This window comes from Pseudorasbora parva, chromosome 22 (assembly GCF_024679245.1).
Source record: "Pseudorasbora parva isolate DD20220531a chromosome 22, ASM2467924v1, whole genome shotgun sequence".
NCBI lineage: Eukaryota > Metazoa > Chordata > Actinopteri > Cypriniformes > Gobionidae > Pseudorasbora > Pseudorasbora parva.
The window spans coordinates 19092882-19113385 of record NC_090193.1 but is presented as its reverse complement, the minus strand read 5'-3'; the positions used below and the strand labels follow the sequence as shown (position 1 = coordinate 19113385).

The window sequence follows — 20504 nt, the reverse complement described above, 5'->3', positions numbered from 1 at the left end:
TTCAAAAAAAAAAAAAAAAAGGTGTAAATATTGAGACAATGATTACAATGGTCAGAAGAGAGAACGATGCCAAGGTTATACCACAAAGCATAGCATTATTAATCATATAATAATAATAATAATAATAATTATTATTATTATTTTAAAAGAAAGAAAACATGAAAAACTTTACTAGATGTATGATGTTATGATGGAAATGTGTCAATGTATCTGTGAAAAGGCTCCACTCAAGCACTTGTTTGATTTGTTCCCTAAATCCTTTTTTTTTTTTTTTTCTTCACAGATGGCAACCTTATGCTGTTTGCTGTTTACTGTGTGCGTGGGTTTGTGAGTGACATTTGAATTTACACAAAATTCAAGACAGTAATTGACATTCAGTTCTACAGCTGATGAAGAAAGCTGGAACCAGAAAATACCACAATGTTCTTCACTGAAAGAAACCTGTTATAATGTGACATTGTTCCAATCTCCTTGGACCTGCTAGTAAAGTTCCCAAAGGAAATGGCCGATCTGACACAACAATACATTATGGAATAATGCCTTGTTTCAAAATAACCTCGAACCTTCTGTGGCTGAAACCAAGTTTCATTTGTTAGATGAATGTGAGTGTATTTGTCCACATCATCCTTTAGATCTTTCCACTATAACAAAATCACACTCTAGATATGACCAACCCGATATATAATCTGTTATCCATATAGTATTCAGTGAATGTGTGTAGCTCATCGCTCGGTGTCAGATGGAAAATTCATAGATGGCAACAATGAAAAAAAAAAGAAAAGAAAAATTGTACAAGGACTCCTGGTCCTGGTTTAAAATGACACTGTTTCTTAATTTAACTTTATTATGTTTTTATGATTAGTTGCTGGAGTATCAGCAGACCTGGGGGACGGCAAATTTCTGTTTAATGATGATTAGGTTTTAATGACAGCTTAATAGCTTCTCTCTTTGTGTTCTCACCTGCAGGAGCCTTACACAACACACAGATCATTCCATGCCCTTAATGTCACACCTTTCCACATATTTTCAAGCAATGGAAAAAAAGTAAAAGTAAAAGTTTGGCACACTGAATGGCAACTTAAAAAAAAGAATAATTCTCAGTAAGGTATGGTTGCTAGCTGATTTCTCTTCTTTTCCCCAAAGTTATGACATATATAACACAATACTACTAAAGAGTATAACTATAAATGACTTACTTGCTAGGTTACATAACATCTGATTGGAAATAAAATAATTAATAATTAATTAAAGTGTGCATATATAGAGTACACCCATATACTGTACCATCAAAAAGACTTCAAAAAAGAAGAGTGCTCACCACAACTTTTCCCCTATTTTTTTACATATTTTAAAATGTGATTCATTTCATTGCAAAGCTAAATCTTCAGCAGTGTTACGTGTTCCTTCAGAAATCATTCTAATGTGGTGAATTGATGCTCAAGAAACATGAATTGTTATTATCATGATTTAGCTTACTTTTTAATCAATTTAATGAATCCTTGCTGAATAAACATATTCATTTCATAAAAAAAATTAATAAAATAAATATATACATATAAACCTAAAATCATGTTGTGGCTTGCAGCGAGGCAGAGGGACCGTGAGAATTGGACAAGACCGGTCGTGAGTGATAATGAGCATCTCACGGAGGAGCTCGGAGGCATAAAAGGGGGACTATTACATTGGTGCCCAAACCCGGGAGGAAGGAGGGACATGCCGTCGGAGAGCCCTCGCTGCTGAGGGCGTTTCACTGTGCTGAGGAGGTCAGGCAAAGTGGAAGAAAGAAGACCGCGAGGCTGCCCTCAATAGGACGAACCAATCGAGACGACGACCAAGCGTCCAGTACCATCGCATGGTCCCCCCCGAGGAAGAGCCTTTCGGCTGTCTGAGGCCTGAGCGGCAGTGTGTCTGGGAACCGGACCAAGATTTTTTTCTCTCCTCTCTCCCATCTCTGGTCTCTGTTGCTCCTAACGCTTCCGGATCCTTTTCTCTCGCCTCGTATGTCCTTGCCCCTAGGTGCTGTGGTCGCCATGGCTGTTCCCCCGACTTACGTTTACAGTTTTTGTATGTGTGTGCGTGGCGGTCCTCTGTGAGGGGCTGCCTGCTTTTTTTTATTTTCAGTTAATTATTTGATTATAGTCTGTTGAATGTTCGCCGGGTCCCGCCTCCTTCTTTCCATATCTATAAACTGTATTACATGTCCACATTATTTGCTACTGAACAGTGATGGACAAAATACACAGCTTCATTACATACATAAAAGTAACAGTATTGCTGGTCAAATATTACTCCGTTACAAGTGAAAGTTGTAAAAACGGATTTTTACTTAAGTAAAAGTACTGAAGCATTTGTTTTCAAAAGTGTCAAAAGTGCATTTCCTTTTTTATGTCAATGCATTATTTTATTATTGTTGTATAAATGCACACTATGCTATCATGGTCTAAGCCAATCAGTGATGCTCCATCCAACATACTAGCATACGACTACCTTACACTCATTTACATAATTGTATAAAAGTTACAAAGCCCTTAAAAAAAACTGCTGTCAAAGGCCGAACGCACAGATCCAATACACTGATATACATCTGATGTTCTCCTAACTGTTCACTTAAGACATAATCAGATTTGTTTATGTGAATACTCGCCAAAAGGAACATTTTGACATCCGTCTTCATCTATTTTGCTATAAACTGATCAGAGTAATAAAAAAAAAAAAAAAAAAAAAAAAAGATTCATTGAACTTCGTGTAACTCTACAAGAGTGATTCCTGATAGTCTTTCTGCAAAAACCCAAAAGACTTTTTAAAGATGAAAAAAATTATCTACTGACTTTCAAAGCTGCTTCAGGAATGACTTTCGACATCGAGGACAGAAATGTAGAAATGTAGTGGAGTAAAAAATACAATATTTGTCTTTCAAATGTAGTGAAGTTAAAGTCATAAGTTTACACAAAAAAAATGACTCATTTTAAAGTAAAGTACAGATACTCATAGTCTCTTGAAGCATCGAAAATACATTTTGGTCAAAAAATAACGAAAACTACAACTTTAGTCAGCATCAGTCTTCTCTTCCGTGCTTGTTTTTAAACCTCATATAAAGATTAAAATGGCCATGAATCAGTGAATCGATCAATGATTTGGATCGCCAATGTCACGTGATTTCCGCAGATTGAATTACATTTCAAACTGCTGAAATCACGTGACATTGGCGATCCGAATCATTGATCGATTCACTGATTCATGGCCGTCATGACATCAATTTCATTTTTGGGTGAACTAACCCTTTAAGCAGAGTACTCAAGTAAATGTACTTAGTTAATGTCCACTTCTGCTACTGAATCCATATGTAAAAATCACTATAATATAGTATAATATAATATTGCAGGCTGCATAGTCTATAAAAATGCATTCATAGTAAATATCAAACCACATACAAAGTTTTAAATGGAGTATAACTCATTACAATGCACATTGGCACATGATGTTTTGCCTGCCAAATGCTTGTACATGTTTATGGATATAAACTGTAATGTCTATAACTGTTGGTGAATATAGCTGCCTCTGACAGGCAAAAAAGCAGTTGCAGTCGTAACTGAAATCTAGTTTTATACCACAGGGCATCAGACCAGAAGGCTCCAGTCGGCTGCACATCTCACACCAATGCTGTTAAAACATGTGCACACTCTCCCTCTCTTTCATGCAAACACACACATTTCTGCTCAGAGCGGGCACACTGCCTTCTTCATTACTGCCCATTTGTGAGGTGGAGGCATGTGTAAATTCTGCTTCCGGCTAAAGCCATAATCGCTGCACACACTCAGCATGCTAAGAAAGGAATGGATTTGGAGCCAGAGGGCTTGCAGAGAGGCACAACTGTAAATTCTTGTCTGGTAAAATTATTCCCTATTTGCAGAGGCTAAACTGTGGCCATGTCTCTCAGGATAAATGGCAAGGGCCGGGCCCTGCAGGGAAGGTTCCTGAGTGAGAGGCGGCTCGACAGCAGTGGCACTGGACAAAAAGTAAATAACATTAGGTCTAGGTAATTCTATAAATACTGGGCTGACTTTTCCAGTACACTAAAAGCAGAGAAACACTGTGATCAAGAGAAATAATAGGGTCTTTTTCACATATTTGTAACACTGAAGCTGTGTTCCCCAAACTTTCAGACCAAGCATATCTATTTTTTCTACTCTGAATTTGAACTATAATAGCCTAATGTAATTTGCAAATCAATTGATCAATGGATCAATGAATAGACCAACCAACCAACCAACCAAATCAACAAACCAAGCAACCAACTAAGCAACCAACAAATCAACCAACCAACCAATCAACCAATCAACCAATCAACCAACCAACCAACCAACCAACCAACCTACCAACCAACCAACCAACCAACCAACCAAATCAAATAAAGAATTTTTCTTTTTACTTATAAATCTTTCAGCAAACAGTGAATAACAATAAACCCCTGAAATGTTTGACATTAAGTAGTGCATTAAGAAATAATAATACAAAATATATAAAGCAACACTATGGGCCCTATCTTGCACCCAGCGCAATTGACTTTGTACACCGACGTATGTGTCATTCCTATTTTGCACCCGTGCAAAGCGGGCTTTTCCCTCCACAGAAGCAAGTCGCTAAACTAGTGAATGAACTTGCGCTCCCTGGGCGGTTCAGCGCAAAAAAGGAGGCGTGTTCCGGCGCAAACAATCCCTGGTGCTAGTTTGCTGTTCCATTAAACAATTGCGCCACTGACCAGAAAAAACCTAGTCTAAAGTCAGTGACGCGTTGCGCGTTGTTCATTATGCTATTTTAAGGGCGCATGCTTGACCATAATGTATAGCATGTACAACGCGCATACACTTTGCTCATGTAATCTACACAGATGCAACAGTTATTTTTGCAAATCATAAATTGTTAGACTAAAAAAATATTAACACATGAGATGATGGAAATCATTGTGGTGTGCCACGAAGATGTGAAAAAATAGGCAGAAATCTAGCTTACAAATGATTCAATTGTAGTAATTAAGGATCAGGCCTGTTTGCCCAATAGTGGCAAGACATATATGTATATAAGGACATCTGACAAATTGGTTTGTCCGTCAAGAACCAGGAGAAAAAAAATCGACTGAAAAACTTTCACCGACGCTATTTTGGGTGGGTTTCTCCCATCCCAATACAACACAACTTCTCTGTCTTTCACTGCTCATACAAGATCATCAGTCTCCTCGGCTGTGAACCGCTCCTGGCGTGCGCCTGGTAAATACGCCATAATAATAGCGTTCCATAATGGAACTTGCGCACCTGCTTTTAAAGGGAATGCTGGATGCCGCTCTGATTGGTTTATTCACGTTACGCCCAAACCACACCTATGAATAACGAAGCTACTTCAGACCAACCCATTTTAGATTTGCGCCGGGCGCAAGAGCCATTTATCCCGCCGGGAAAATAGCAACAGCGCCGAGACCCGCCCACAAAGTTACTTGCGCTTCGCGCTTTGACACTTAGGTTTCAGATCGTTAAAATAGAGCGCTATGTCATTTTCCGCTGCTAGAGGTCTCTTATTCAAAACGAAGGCATAGCATGATGATGTCTTGATTTTGCAGAGCTTTTATTAAGCTACAGATGACCGCTTCCGCTTCTTCTGCTCATGCGTATGTGGGGTAAAGCAGGGCTGTTTAATCACATTAGATACATTTGAGTGTGTTGAAAGTTATGTCATAATGCTGCTCTGTGCATTCGCTCGGTGGCTACTATGACACACTTGTTGCACTGCCGTATAGTAAGCTAGATCAATATTAGTCATGGTAAAACATGGAACTCACTGTAAATCAAGAAAACGAGATGAATTTATATCAACAAGACTAAGTGTGTTGAGTTATATAACAATGAATCATTTTCTGTTGATGAATGCATCCAAAGAGTTGTCACTGGTCTAATAAAACAAATAAAATATTAAAGCATCTTTGGTATTTCCATGGATTATACAAAATAAAACCGTAAATCGAGGTTAACACGGGTATCCTGGTTAAAATTTCTTATTTCTCTGGATTTAAACATTCTTAAAAACATTTAAGATAATGTAAGTACATAAGTCAACAAAATATATAACCTTTTTCTGGTGGTTTTTGGATATTTGAATCCAAAAATCGTACATATTGTGCCTTTACCCTGTAATAACATTATTAACCCTTATTTTATTATTGATCTGTTTTGTTTAGTTGTTTCTCTCATTTCTCCCACAAACTCTTAACAAATCTAAACTTACGATACAATAATAAAGTATGACAACTTTGATAAACAAACAAACGTTGATTTAACTGCTCTAGTTTGTGTACATATCTGGCACACTGGCACAGTGTACTACAAACATTGTTGACTTTCATGACAAACTTAAGGTGATGTCAACCTGGAAAAAAGTTTCTCTTGGTAGTCCAAAACAGCTTGCCAAAACACACGTTCTGCAAAAGTTTGCTCTAGCTGGTAAACACCTTTGTAATACCATTGGTCTGTGGAGATTGCATATTAGGTAGATGTGTGTGGAGACTCCGCCTTCAATTCCTGAGGTCAGACATCGGCGAGTGAAAACATTAACACACTGGAGAGCTGCTTTATAGTAGAAAATGAAGCTGTACTTCCGATCAAACGAGACACTGACACTGTTTTTCATGTTTATTGAGGTAAAGCTTTTTGATTTGAAGCCATCTATTGTATAAATGCTATATAAATAAATGTGACGTTACTTTACTAGAGTGCCGAATTGCAGAGCTCATGCAAACATATCCAACATTGTTATGATCTGATGCTTTTCTCATGCTTTATAAAAAATAAAAAATAAATGTTTGCTGTTTTCTCAATTTTGTTGTGGGATTATTTTGTTATGGAGAGGAAAGCCTGCAGCACATATTTACATATTTCATTTAAACTTCGCTCTTAGCAGTGTGGGCAGGTCATGTATTTCGAACATCGCTTTACCTCCAAGCGAAGAACAGAAAAGAACTTTCCTGTGAATATATTAGGGCCTTGACTGCAATGTTTCTCATTTGTAAGGTGCATTATTGAATCTTTAACTGTTGTTTTAGCACTAAGTAGGCCTATGCATGATTTTTTTTAAACACACTAAGACCGCAGATAAACACAATATAATATTTGTCATGCTGTATTTCTAAAGGAATGTTTTAATTAAATTTTAATTTTATTTTAAAAACAGTTTTCAAAAGATGAGGACAAATTATTCAATTTGAGGTGTGCTAAGTGCGTTTTTGAGCTAGCAAACAAGAACTCTTCGAGTCCAAACAGAAAATGACAGTTATTTTTCTGTCATTACTAATATTTTCTTGTGTATCCCCACAGCAAGTCTGCAGCACAAGAGGATCTGGCTTTCTTTTAAGCCCTGGGTGTGTGAACTGTGCCCGTGTTTTCTGTGCTAAATACAGCTATTTATATATCATTACGTTCCTTTCTCTGTGCAATAAGGGCAAACCTACAGCCATCTGACAGGGGCCACATTTCTGGCACGGTGTTCAACAGCAGGGCTCTGAGCAACAGGACAAACTAAGCAGCCCTTTCACCCTCTGCAGATGAGATAAGACAGTCCTAGCCGGCCCAGGCAGGGGGCAACCCCGACTTTCTGAAAGAGATGGCAAGAAGCTTATGGCCTGCAGTGCTACTGCCCATCTATCCTCCATCAAAAACACATCTAAACTTCCAAAATGTCAATCTCAAATTTCCAAATCTGTGAGTGACAGTCCTTTGTTTCAGTAGAAACCTTATAAAAACTTCCAGTAACACTTTAGTTTAGGGTCCAATTCTAACTTTTAAATAGCTGCTTATTAGCATGCATATTACTAGGATATTGTTTGTTTATTAGTACTTATAAAGCACATATTAGTGCCTTATTCTGCATGTTCTACATCCTTAATCCTACCAAATACCTAAACCTAACAACTTCCGTACTAACTATTAATATGCAGTAATGAGGAGTCTCCTGAGGCACAAGTCATAGTTAATAGCGAGAATTGGACCCTAATCTAAAGTGTGACCTATTTTGTAATTTTTACCGCTTTCCCACCTCGAGGAAGAGAAATACATATTAAAAGTCTACTAAAAAATGCATTTCATCGGCAATGACGGCAGGACGTGCCGTTCAACATGAGACTGACATATTAATCATGCCAAATGGACAGAAGTGCCGCTATTGAGAAAATGTAGACGGCAGAGTAATTTCCTCAACTTAAGGCCCTTGTGCACTTTGGCAACAGCGCTATCACGCTCACACAAAGAACTGAAGAAGTAGAAGCAACATTTCCATAATGTTATTGACCAAGTGCCACATTTCTGTCTGGAGTGCGATGCGCCCTCTGTTTTATTTGCATGTCTATTAGCTGGAATACCAATCAAATGATAGCGATGGTAGAAAAGGCAATTTTCAGCCTGAGTGCATTCCAAATGCTCATTGGTTTTAGGGGTAGAAAGGAAAGAGAACACATGAGGATCAACTCCAAGATGCGGGAAAGGGCGTGACTGCAGTAAAGCATTCCTTTAATGAAGGGTGCCTTAAAAAGCGCCTCGAGCCCAAGTAATCAAGCTACTCATCAAGTAAACGAACCACCGCTTGAAGTATAATTACTATACAAAAAAGTTCTTCAAATGTAATCATACGTTGCAGCGCTTTATTCTTATTCTGTTGTGATGCTTGGTGTCTTTCTGCACGGATGCAAAAAAGTACCTAATAGGATCGTACTAATGGATGCAAATGATCAAAAATGTTATGAGTTAAGTTAAAGACTGAGCAACTGTAACATGAACTAGAAAAATCTAAATATGCCAACAAATCAGCTATATTTTCATGGCCCAAACTCATCTCTGACACTTTTACAAAGTTGCAAACACCTTTTACAAATGCACAAAGCATTTGTGCTTGTTAAGGTTTGTAAGCTAAACCACCGGTGAAAGCATTCATAATTAAGGAGTCTTTAACCTAGAGCTATTAAGTACAGTATACGTATAATCAGATGTAAATAGAGTCTTGGTAAGAATAAAAAAAGGCTGTTGTTCAAAACTTTGGGTTTACAATATATAGTTTTAAATTAAATTAAAGTACACTATATTGCCAAAAGTATTGAGACACCCTTCCAAATCATTGAATTCAGGTGTTCCAGTCACTTCCATGGCCACAGGTTTATAAAATCATGCACCTAGGCATGCAGACGCTTCTACAAACATTTGTGAAAGAATGGATCGCTCTCAGGAGCTCAGTGAATTCAAGCGTGGCACCGTGAGGGGTTGCCACCTGTGCATTGTCACCAAGTCCATTCGCTTGCATGAAATTTCCTCACTACTGAATATTCTATGCCTATGGTGAACTGTTAGCGGTTTTATAACAAAGTGGAAGCAATTGGGAACTACAGCAACTGAGCCACAAAGTGGTAGACTACTCAAAGTAGGGGGTGTCATCACACGCTGAGGCACACAGTGCACAGAAGTCGCCAAATTTCTGCAGTCAATAGCTACAGACCTCCAAACTTGTGACCTTTAGATTAGCTCAAGAATAGTGCGTATAGAGCTCCATGGAAGGGGTTTCCATGGCCAAGCAGCTGGATCCAAGCCTTAAATCACCAAGTGCAATCTAAAGCAACTTTTATGACCGCAACTTCTCTGACTAGCAATCCGATGGACGAGTCTGGGTTTGGCAGTTGCGAGAAGAGAACGGTACTTGTCTGACTGCATTGTGCCGGTTATGGTGTGGGGTTGTTTTTCAGGGGTTGGACCTTAGTTCCAGTGAAAGGAACTCCTAATGCATCACTATACCAGTACATTTTGGACAATTCATGCTCCCAACTTTGTGAGAACAGTTTGGGGATGGCCTCTTCCTGTTCCAACATGACTGCTCACCAGTGCACAAAGCAAGGTCCATAAAGACACGGATGAGTGAGTTTGGTGTGGAGGAACTTGATTGGCCTGCACAGAGTCCAGACCTCGGCCTGATAGAACACCTTTGGTATGAATTAGAGTGGAGACTGCAAGCCAGGCCTTCTCATCAAACATCAGTGCCTGATCTCACAAATGAGCTTCCAGAAGAATGATCAAAAATGTCCATAAACAGACTCCTAAACCTTGTGTAAAGCCTTCCCAGAAGAGTTGAAGCTGTTATAGCTGCAAAGGGTGGGCCAACTCCATATTAAACCCTACGGATTATAATTGCGATGTCATTAAAGTTGATGTGCATGTAAAGGCATACTTAAAACGGCTGCTTTTATTTGATCAAAAATATAGTAAAACAGTATGGTGAAATATTATTGCATTTTACAATATTTCTGTTGTAATGCATTTTAAAATGTAATTTGGCAAAGCAGCCTTTACTCCAGTCTTCAGTGTCACATGATTCTTCAGTAACCATTCTAATTTGCTGATTTAGTGCTCAATAATAATAATAATAAAGAAAAATAATTACATTTACTATAAAATGCATTGTTTTAACTCTAAAATGTCCACGCACCACTCAGACTGTCAGATGTGCATTAGTGCTGGGGACTTTTAACTGAGTTCTTCTGCAGGTCACATTATTATACCAATAGGTGGAGACTCATAAGTCTTTAGGAGTGAGCCATTGAATTAGCCTAGAAATCTAGACGCACCCTAGCGGCAGCAAATTTAATTTGCCCGCAAGTGTGGTCTAGCAACTCTCAATTCCTATCTGAGCTGTATTCCTCAGAATCTGGACGGCCCAATCACATCGTGTAGGTAGGCTATAGAGTCGGCGGGCGCGGCCATAATGACGACGGCCGAGGTGCGTTTTTTCGTGCTTCTAGTAACACAGTCTTCTAGTAAACACAGAAACTGGCGAAGGGCGGCGGTCTTTCGAATCAGCTCTGCCCGCGCCTCCGGAAGACTTGGAGTTAAGCTTTCCTCTGAGAAAAGAACAAAGTGCGGCACTGAAGACATTCTTAAAAAGGGAAGATGTGTTCGGAGTTTAGCCGACCAGATACGGCGAATGTTTAATCAGTCAGCGAGCTCCCCTTCACCGTCGTTGCTCCGGTTGGTGTACCGCTATATCCTATCGCGTGCAGAGGGAGTTTGAAAGACAACCGTTTATCCCGCCCCTCGGACTGAGCCCTGTCTATGGTGAGTTCCCCAGACCAAACATCTTGATGTGGGTCTGGCTTGTCAGGCTACCATTGAATCATTCACTCAAAGCAATTAGTTCAAAAGCATTGATTCATTCATTTAGGGACTTTCCTTGTAGAACAGTGTTCATTGTTTACATCTATTGATATTTGTATGTATTTATTTATTTATTTATTTATTTATTTATTTATTTATACTGTAGGTGTGACTCCTGCATGAAAAGAAGCGAAGGGTAATGACAACATGTAAAAATAAATAAAGAGAAAGCAAAAGGGCGTAAAACAGATATACCCACAGGAGAAGCTAGACCGAGGAGAGAGAAGGGACACATTGTGAAGGTTTTGAGTGACATTGCACAGAGGACGTTTCTCTTCCTGACAGCAGTGGTAAGCGTTTGTTCATTAAAGACTCCTACATGGGTCCCATAGCAGTGGCATATTTAAATAAATATGCAAATGACTACATTTCTATTCAAAGGCTTCTTTTCACTTCAACAAGGTTTCTAAATAACCCAGGGGACAGAATTCGTTCCATGTGAATAAAACCACCTGTCAGCAACTTGAAATTAACATGTAAAAAATTATTTGAAGTTGTCCACATATTTCAAATAGGATATGTGCCCGGCTTTAAAGGTTAACAAAATTACGTAATCAAAAAAAAAAAAAAGAAAAAAAAAAAGAATGCAACAAGCCAGCAGAGCAGAGCAGAAGGCTAATAAAGAAAGTGATGCTTTTATATGTCAACGCTCCCTTTATGTCCTCCAGGAACTTATTGACTCATTTCACAACCAGGAGGACGGGAGAATTTATCCAAAATAAACAAAATAAATAAGATGGAGTCATGGCTCAATAAAACTGCACAACACTTGTTCTCCAGAGGCCACAATTTAAGTACACAAAGCATTTCCTCTGATTCAATCAATGCGGTTGGCCTCCTCTTTTGCTATTAGAGACGGATGTTTCCATTTGAACCTTAAAGGCATCACGTTATTTCACTCGCAAGTCATAAGCAAACAAGACCCTGGAATGAATCTTGACATCTAAACACAGGTGCACATAGTTTAGTTTATGTTGTGACCAAGGCCGTCGCTACAATTCACTGAGCCAGGTGCAGTGAGTAGGCAATAGCACAGAGGATCTCGTGACAGGGTTCCTGACATCAGAAAAAAAGAGAAACTTGCCTCAGACTGCAAAATAATGGGGGGAAAAGCAAGACAGAACATAAAGTAAGCACAAATAAAGCTCATTTGACAGCATTTATGGCATCATGTTAATTTGCACAAAATATTTTAGTTCCGTCCTATTTTCTCTTTAAAAAAAAGTCTATTTAGCTGTATTTGTTTTATTTTAGTTGTAGTAATTTTAGTACTTTTAATTGTTTTTAAAAGACATTTTGAACTAAAACATTTAATTGTTTTAGTTCAAAATAAGTAAAGCTCATTTAACAGCATTGGCACCATTTTTTGTCATTTGTTTTCTTAAAAATCTGCGTAGTAATTTTATTAAGTGTCTTTTGTTATTACATTTTTTTTTTTTTTATTGTACATGTTGTATATCAGTTTTAGTTGTAGTAATTTTAGTACTTCAGCTTCAACAGTTATTTGCAGAGGCAACATTTTGTTACAATTCCTGTCTCATTTTTCTTTCTTTTGTGTTGAAGAACTATTGTTCTGCTGTTTCACTACTTGTGTTCAGTTCCTGTTTGCCTTTGTTTCCTTGGCACCTGTGTTTTTTGACATAGTTACCTTTGTTTGTTTCAAAAGTGAGAAATTACCCTCCCCTGTCCCTTGTCAGCCTCTTGTTATCTAGTGTTTTCTCTGTTCATTGTCAGGGGGGTAAATCCAGAAAGCAGGTTGTGACATACCCGGGTTAAATGGTGCTTTCACACTTGCACTTTTGGTGTGCAAACCGGGTTCGATTGACATCAGAGTTCAGTTTGTTTGGATGATGTGAACGCAGTCTTCCAAACTATACCCAAGTCCACTTAAAAAGGTGGTCTGGGGTTCGGTTCATGTGAAGTCTGGTACGGTTCGTTGCTGATATGAACGCAATTGTACTAAATCGCAGAAGTGAACCGCTATTGATGACGTATGATTTAATAAAAATGTTTCACTCATTTACCTGACAAGCGTCACTGACATACTGCAAGCAGAGAGCTGTAGATCTAATTTCTGCTCGTCTTTGGCGTTCTTTGGAGCATTTGCCGTACATTCACGGCAAATAGACGCAAGTGTCATTACGTACTGAAGCTCTGGTAACAAAACCAATGGTTCAAAAACAAATATATAAAAGTGACGGGAGCAACGCTATGCATTTTGCCGCCTTCATGCTCGCTGTCGTTACTAAGCAACCGGGTAAACAGCTGCTGCTTTGATGATGCAAACGTACACCACTGAGAACTATATCAAGCCATATAAGGCATTTTGGTAACACTTTATTTTAAGATTCAGTTATTAAACTAGTTTCTTATTAGCATGCCTATTACTAGGATATTAGCTGTTTATTAGTACTTATAAAGCACATATTAATGCCTTATTCTGCATGACCTTATTCTAAATCCCTTAATCCTACCCAATACCTAAACTTAAATGCTACAAAAACTACCTTACAAACTATTAATATTATATATATACTATTAATAAGCAGTAAATTAGGAGTTTATTGAGGCAAAAGTCGTAGTTAGTGTATGTGAATATGTGTTTGCCATACTAAAGTGTTACCAGCGTTTATTTTTATTTTTATATCAAGCCTTTATAAGGGGAATTCTAGTTTTCTATAGTTAACAAGTTATAATTTAAAAACCTTTAGTACTGTTCTCTATAAAACGCGTGTTCGTTGTCTGTAGCCTTGAAAAGGTTCTCGGAAACCTTGTGTTCACGGTGTCCCGGTTGCAGATAACATTAACCAAGGAATTGTTTTTGAGTAATTAACTAAGAAACCCTCACCCACAGAAATTAGTATAAAAGAACAAGTGTGAGGCTTCCAACCTTTTTTTCCTGACTGCACAATCTGCATGTCTGAATTGACCTCCTTATCAAAATTAAATGTTATAAAGACACTCTGCTTGTGTTTTTCAAGTCCAGCCTCACCACAATGCTTATTATGCTTTATTTTTTCCACAACAGATTGCTTTATGCTTTATTTTTTCCACAACAGATTGCTTTCGATGTATAATTTAAATCACCGTTTAAATGCTAGCAAGACAGCCACTTTAAGTCAGCATTTTTAGAGACCAACTCCAAGGGCTCGAATGAGGCTTCTGCTAATAATTCCAAGAAGGAACTTGCGACCGGTAGATAGGCCTCAGCTGTCTGACACCCCACAATAGCCCATACACCAGAAGATGTCTGAACAAGCTCCATCTAAAGGCCTGTGGATAGCTGAAATGGCGGCCACATGAACCTTTAGGTATTTTCACGAGGCTGCCGTATTTTTCCCAAATGCTTTCAATGGGAGCGCCATGTTTTTAAAATGCCAGGAGCATAAAGGGCTGAACGGACTGGACTCTCCATTGAAATACCGATAAGGAGATTTATAAAGTGCAACAACCATATTTGGGCTGGCCAGAACAGAGCCACTAGGAGAAGGTGGACTCGGTCCTGGCGAACCCTAGCTAGAACTCCCGGGAGCAACGCTATAGGAGGAAAGATGTAAAGAAGCAACCTCTGCAATGTCTGTACTTAGGCATCCAAACAGTGGGTCATCTTCTCGGAAGCAAGCAAGACCACTTCCGTTCAGCCGTACCTCCACCATATGGACCCTACTACTTGTAGATGGAGTTGCCATTTCCAGGGCCTCAGCCCGGAAAGTTTGCATGCCCTCTCAATGTAAACACCCTCTCAGAGATAGACATTTGTTTTCTGCCCAGAGTAGAATCTGTTGATTGATGTAAGAAACTACTGTAGTGTTGTCCATGAAGAATGTAAAGAAAGGAAGTGTTTCAGCTCTAGAAACACTGCTCTCATCTCAAGACAACATATGTGCCATACGGAATGAGTGTCACCCCAAAACCCACAGGCTGGGAGACTATCAAGAACCGCACCACGGCCAATGAGGTGTCTGTGAGAGACTTGCGACAGTTACTAGGCCTAGTACCAGGCCTCTTTAGAGGAATAATGGCATCTTCCAGAGCTGTAGAGCATGTAGCCCGTGGCACGTGACCCATTTGACTCTGACAGAATGATGCAGAGGGTGAAAACCTCTTGAGCCAGAACTGGAAAGGTTTCATATGTAGCAGATCCAGTTAATGCTGGCTGCAGATGCCATTAGATGCCATAACAGTCTCTAATGTTGCAGAACTGAGGGCTTCTGCCTTAAAGGGTTAGTTCACCCAAAAATGAAATTCATATCATTAATGACACAGTTTAACATATTTTATATTTAGTCCGAGAGCGTATGCAAGTGTATGCACACTATACTGTCCATGTCCAGAAAGGGAATAAAAACATCATCAAAGTAGTCCATATGTGACATCAGTTAGCTAATTAGAATCTCTTGAAGCATCGAAAATACATTTTGGCCCAGAAATAACAAAGAAGCCTTTATTCAGCATTGTCTCCTTTTCCCTGTTTGTTTTCAATCCTCAAATAAAGATTTGAACAGTTATGAATCAGCGTATTAATTCATGATTCAGATTGCCAATGTCACGTGATTTCAGCAGTTTTCTCAGTTTGACACGCAATCCCGGAAATCAAACCTGGAAGAGAAGACGATGCTGAATAAAGTTTGTTGCATTTGTTATTTTTGGACAAAAATGTATTTTCGATGCTTCAAGAGATTCTACCTAACTGATGAACTAACTGATGTCACATATGGACTACTATGATGATGTTTTTTTTCTTCCCTTTCTGGACATGGACAGTATAGTGTGCATTCACTTGCATATGCTCTCTGACTAAATGTAAAATATCTTAAACTGTGTTCTGAAGATGAACAGAGGTTTTACGGGTCTGGAACGCCATTAGGGTGAGTCGTTATTGACATAAATTTCATTTTTGGAAGAACTAACCCTTTAACCTGGTGCTTCTTTTACCATGGTTAGAATGGAACCGAAACATGCAGAAGACAGATGTACCTGCATTGTGATCCAATCCCACACTACCCATAGAAAAGTGTTCCTCTGTTATGAAGAAAGCACACTCTTCTAGGGGTTTAACCTGAGTCCCAAACATTGTGTGTGAGTGATTTCAATGATGTGCCGCTAGTTCTTTTTACTGGATTGCTATCAACCAGTTATCGATATTTAATACATAGAGTTGCAGAGGAGCCAGAGGGACATCCTGTACTTGCATGAGAAGAGATAGAAAGTACTCGATACTGGCACAGTTAACCCCAGAAAATGAACCTGAGAAATTTGTTGTGAAATTAGCATTTTTCAGATCCATAGTCACAAATCAATCCATTAATTGAATTGTGGCACAATTAGCTTGATGGTTAGCATCTTCAATCTGTATGTCCAAAAAGTAGACCTAAAATTTGACAAATCCTCTGTCCTTTTTGAGTGCAATAAAATACAGACTGTAGAACCCTGCCTCTCTCTGGGAGGCCTAAATTCTCTATAGCCCCTTTCGGCATTAGAGAGCACAGCTCTTGTTCGAAAAATAACCTTTGTACACACTTCCGTCATTGTCATACATTGGAGACGAGGTGGAAGTAAAGCAAACTGAATACTGTTACCACTTGTTACAGTATTCATAACTCACTGAGAGACATTTGGCATAAGTTGCGACGCTGCATCTGGCGAGGAGATCCCTTTTTTCATTGTTGCTAGAATTTGCTCGTTCGGTGCCCTTAAATATCTCAACTTCTCAAAGCTAAATGACTATTTCACCATTTAATTCCTCAAAATGAAATGCAGCCAGGCAGGTGAAAAATGGTTTGTGTGATATAAGCTGAATATGTCATAATAGCAGACAGTTTAACTTATATAACCATCTAATTTTTTTCTTTTACTATTACACATCTTCTGAATGAGTACTGAATCTCATGATTAAAACACACGTGAAGATGCAGTAAAACAAGCAATCATACTTAAACAGATGCATATGCTAAATAACGCGATCATCAACATTAAACATTAGATAAATCAAAACTATCTAATGTTAGTGAATGAAATGTGGACCCAGGGTGAGCTACAGGACTGTGTAAGCATTATGTTTTTTTTTTTTTTTTTAAGAAGTGGGTCTTTCTTTTGATGCTCAGATATTCATAAAATAAAATATTCTATGGGCTATTACATTTTTGTGAAAACAATCAAAATCCCTGGTGGGGGTTGGCAACTTTCTTTTAAAACGCTGGCGGGGAAAGAGTTTATATAGATTACATTCAAATGCACATGTAAAAGAATCATGAGATTATCACTTGCAAACACATCCATAATCCATGTGTAGTTGGAGGAGAGAGAGAAATAGAAACTACCGTCTGCTCAGCGTTTCCCCCGGCCTTATTCTTTGGCTGCCTTGGCAAACGTGAGATCCGAGCCACACAGTATTTTTGTTCCGCATGACTTTCTTCCCTCGGGAAGGAAAGTCAACAGGAGCAGAGCTTAAATTAAAACTCCTGATAGTACATGTACTGTACACATGAGGACATTTTTATACGCAGATCACTCTTGAAGTGTTTGCTTGTTGCACATATTGTGAGCGTCATCCCTAGTAAGAAAGCAAAGGCATGGAAGCACACATCTTGCATTTATTTATACTTCATTTTATGAACAGGACTCTAATTTGGATCGGATGAATTCGGTACTTAAAGTCAGGATACAGAGTGAGAGAAAGGGGAACACCTGTGTTAACTCATGTCAATTTTTACAATTTAGTTGTTTTTCACAGACACAAGCTCAACAAACATATGGCTTCTGAAGACAAAGAAGCTAATGGCAAGCAATTCAGGTTTTTATTTACGGTCTCTGTGATGTGTCTGGCCAATCATGGATTGTGTGTACAGACACGTGCTTCAGATATCGTTGAGTTCCACTTGAAAAAAAATGGTATAAAGCTATTCAAACAATCATTTAGTGTAAAATGTGATACATTTAATAAATCGCAATTACCATTTTTAAGGGAATATTTGACTTATGATTTTTGTCATAAACGTGCAGCCCATTAGTACGTTTTTTATTTTTATTTTATTTATTTTTTACAATAATGTTACATGTTAACAAAAATATTGGTTGTGTCTTATCGCTATACATTTTAAACAGTGAGTATTTTAACGTTTAAGGATTGGCCCATTCACTTTTACTGTATGCGTCTCACTGTAACCCAGATGTTTGTCTTTATTTTTATGGAGGGTCAAGTTGAAATCATTTTTTGTGGTTATCAATATTAAAAATGAGCTTAAATTGTACTGAACTGAGAATATTCCTTCAACAAATTACAGTGTATCAGAATGGGAAATGAAAAAATGAAAAAAAGGTATTCATAAAAAATCAAAACTATGAATTAAGTTATCATCACTTAAAATGTCTGGCTTTGCTCATTTTTGCAGATGTACAGTAGCTGATTCTTTCCACAGTAAATATTTATCTCAATGGAGCTACAATAATTGTATCTAGCCGGGGACTAAGTAAGAATATGTAATCAAAGGCCTTTGCTTAGTGTGCCAGTACAGCAAAGAGATTTCAAATTAAAATGCTAACAAGACAGCTATTACTGTACTGTACAGCGGATAATTAAGCCTCAACAAAGCAAAGATGAGCTCTTACAAACATCATTTTTACCACACTTATAATCAACTAGGTCTGATCGATACATGTTTACCAATAGGTTGTTTGAATAATCATTATTCATAATAACTTCATATTGGAAAAACCAAGAAAGCAATATCACAGCAAATATTATAACTACTTAAACTCCAAGACCATTTTTTGGGATTTCCGCCTGGATTTGTCCTACCCAAATTGAAAAGCCTCCCATACACACATACAGTGGTCTAAGTTCAAAAATGTGGTATCATTTTACAGGAAACCCTTTGAAGTTACATAAAACACTGCTAAAAGTCATAAACATGTAAGTATATGTTGTCTAAGCTGTAATAACCCCCCAAAAAGTAGGCACTTTTTTATATATATATTTTTAAATAAATTCATTTTTGAAAGTGTATAACTCAGGCCCTGTGTGCTCTAGGAACCTGCTAACAGTTTGGGTCACCATGATGACAAATGACACCAACATTTTGAACCTAGACCACTGTATGTGTGTATGGGAGGCTTTTCAATTTGGGTAGGCCAAATCCAGGCGGAAATGGCACCAGGGTCAATTTAGTGTAAATACATTACATTGTGTTAAACAAATGCCAAAGCGATGCATATTTCCAGAAAGAAGAGACTCTAAGCTTTCAAATGGTACCACATATGACATCAGAGCTCCTCCACAGACATTTAAAATTGAAAGTATATACATGACAATGTCATTTCGGACCCTGTACAGGGTCCATGGAGTTTATGTGGATAATCATCTATCGCACCTCTCTATGATGAAATTTATGTAACAATGTCATGGATTCACATCTGCAGCCACTGATCATAGTGCACTAAAATATGCACTGGTGCACTGCAGCATATATGTATACCATGCACACAAACAGACGCACAAAAGCAAAATGTGAACTTATGTTATGGATTATAATGACAGCATAAAAATAACAACAGTCTGACCTCTGCTGTTCTGTGTATTGGTTCACCGGAGCACATTGCATATATTCTCTCATTGCCAAACTAAATAATTGCAAGGACAATAGTCCAGCTGAATAATTTATTTCACAGTGTCCAGCAACTTCACCAGGTTCTAGCTTCCTGCAGAGTTCTCTGACAAAAGGGCTTTGCTGAAGAAAGAACAGGCACGAAACATCTGCTAAGACATCTGTTTGCAGGCCCCGTTGTGCCCTGACTCTGCGGCCTGCTGTAAGCCCATGCTATCACTCCAGTAATGACACGTCCCAGTGATCCTGCGCTGCAGAGAGCCAGGGTCAGCCAGGGCTGCACTGAGGTCTTCTGTCATGGGCAGCACTCTTAAATACAGTAGTTTTACTTCCAGTACCACGGACAGCTGCGCACACACAGTTTACTTTCAGCACCGTGGACAGCGGTCACTATACTATTTACACTGGCTTGATGCTACATTCATCAGTGAATGCTTAATTACTGAAACACATTAAACTTCTATAAACTGCAGGACTTTTGATTTCAGCACCATTGACAGCAGCACAGCTAGCCTGACGTGGTCATACTCAACTCTAGTCAGAATATGAGTCTGAAACTGCTCCATTGGGCTGTGATTATGGGGCGTGTTTCAACCGAACCTGAAAAGACCTCAATTGGATAGACCTACAACCAATCAGAGCAATGGAGCGACGCTTAACGTTAGTTGTCAAA

At 38.5% G+C, this 20504-nt stretch overlaps 1 protein-coding gene across 2 annotated transcripts in view; it reads right to left on the bottom strand.

Moving 5' to 3' along the window:
- Nucleotides 1-20504, bottom strand: part of LOC137058722 (inactive N-acetylated-alpha-linked acidic dipeptidase-like protein 2) — a 436678-nt gene that overhangs the window by 199268 nt on the left and 216906 nt on the right. The window lies entirely within an intron of this gene.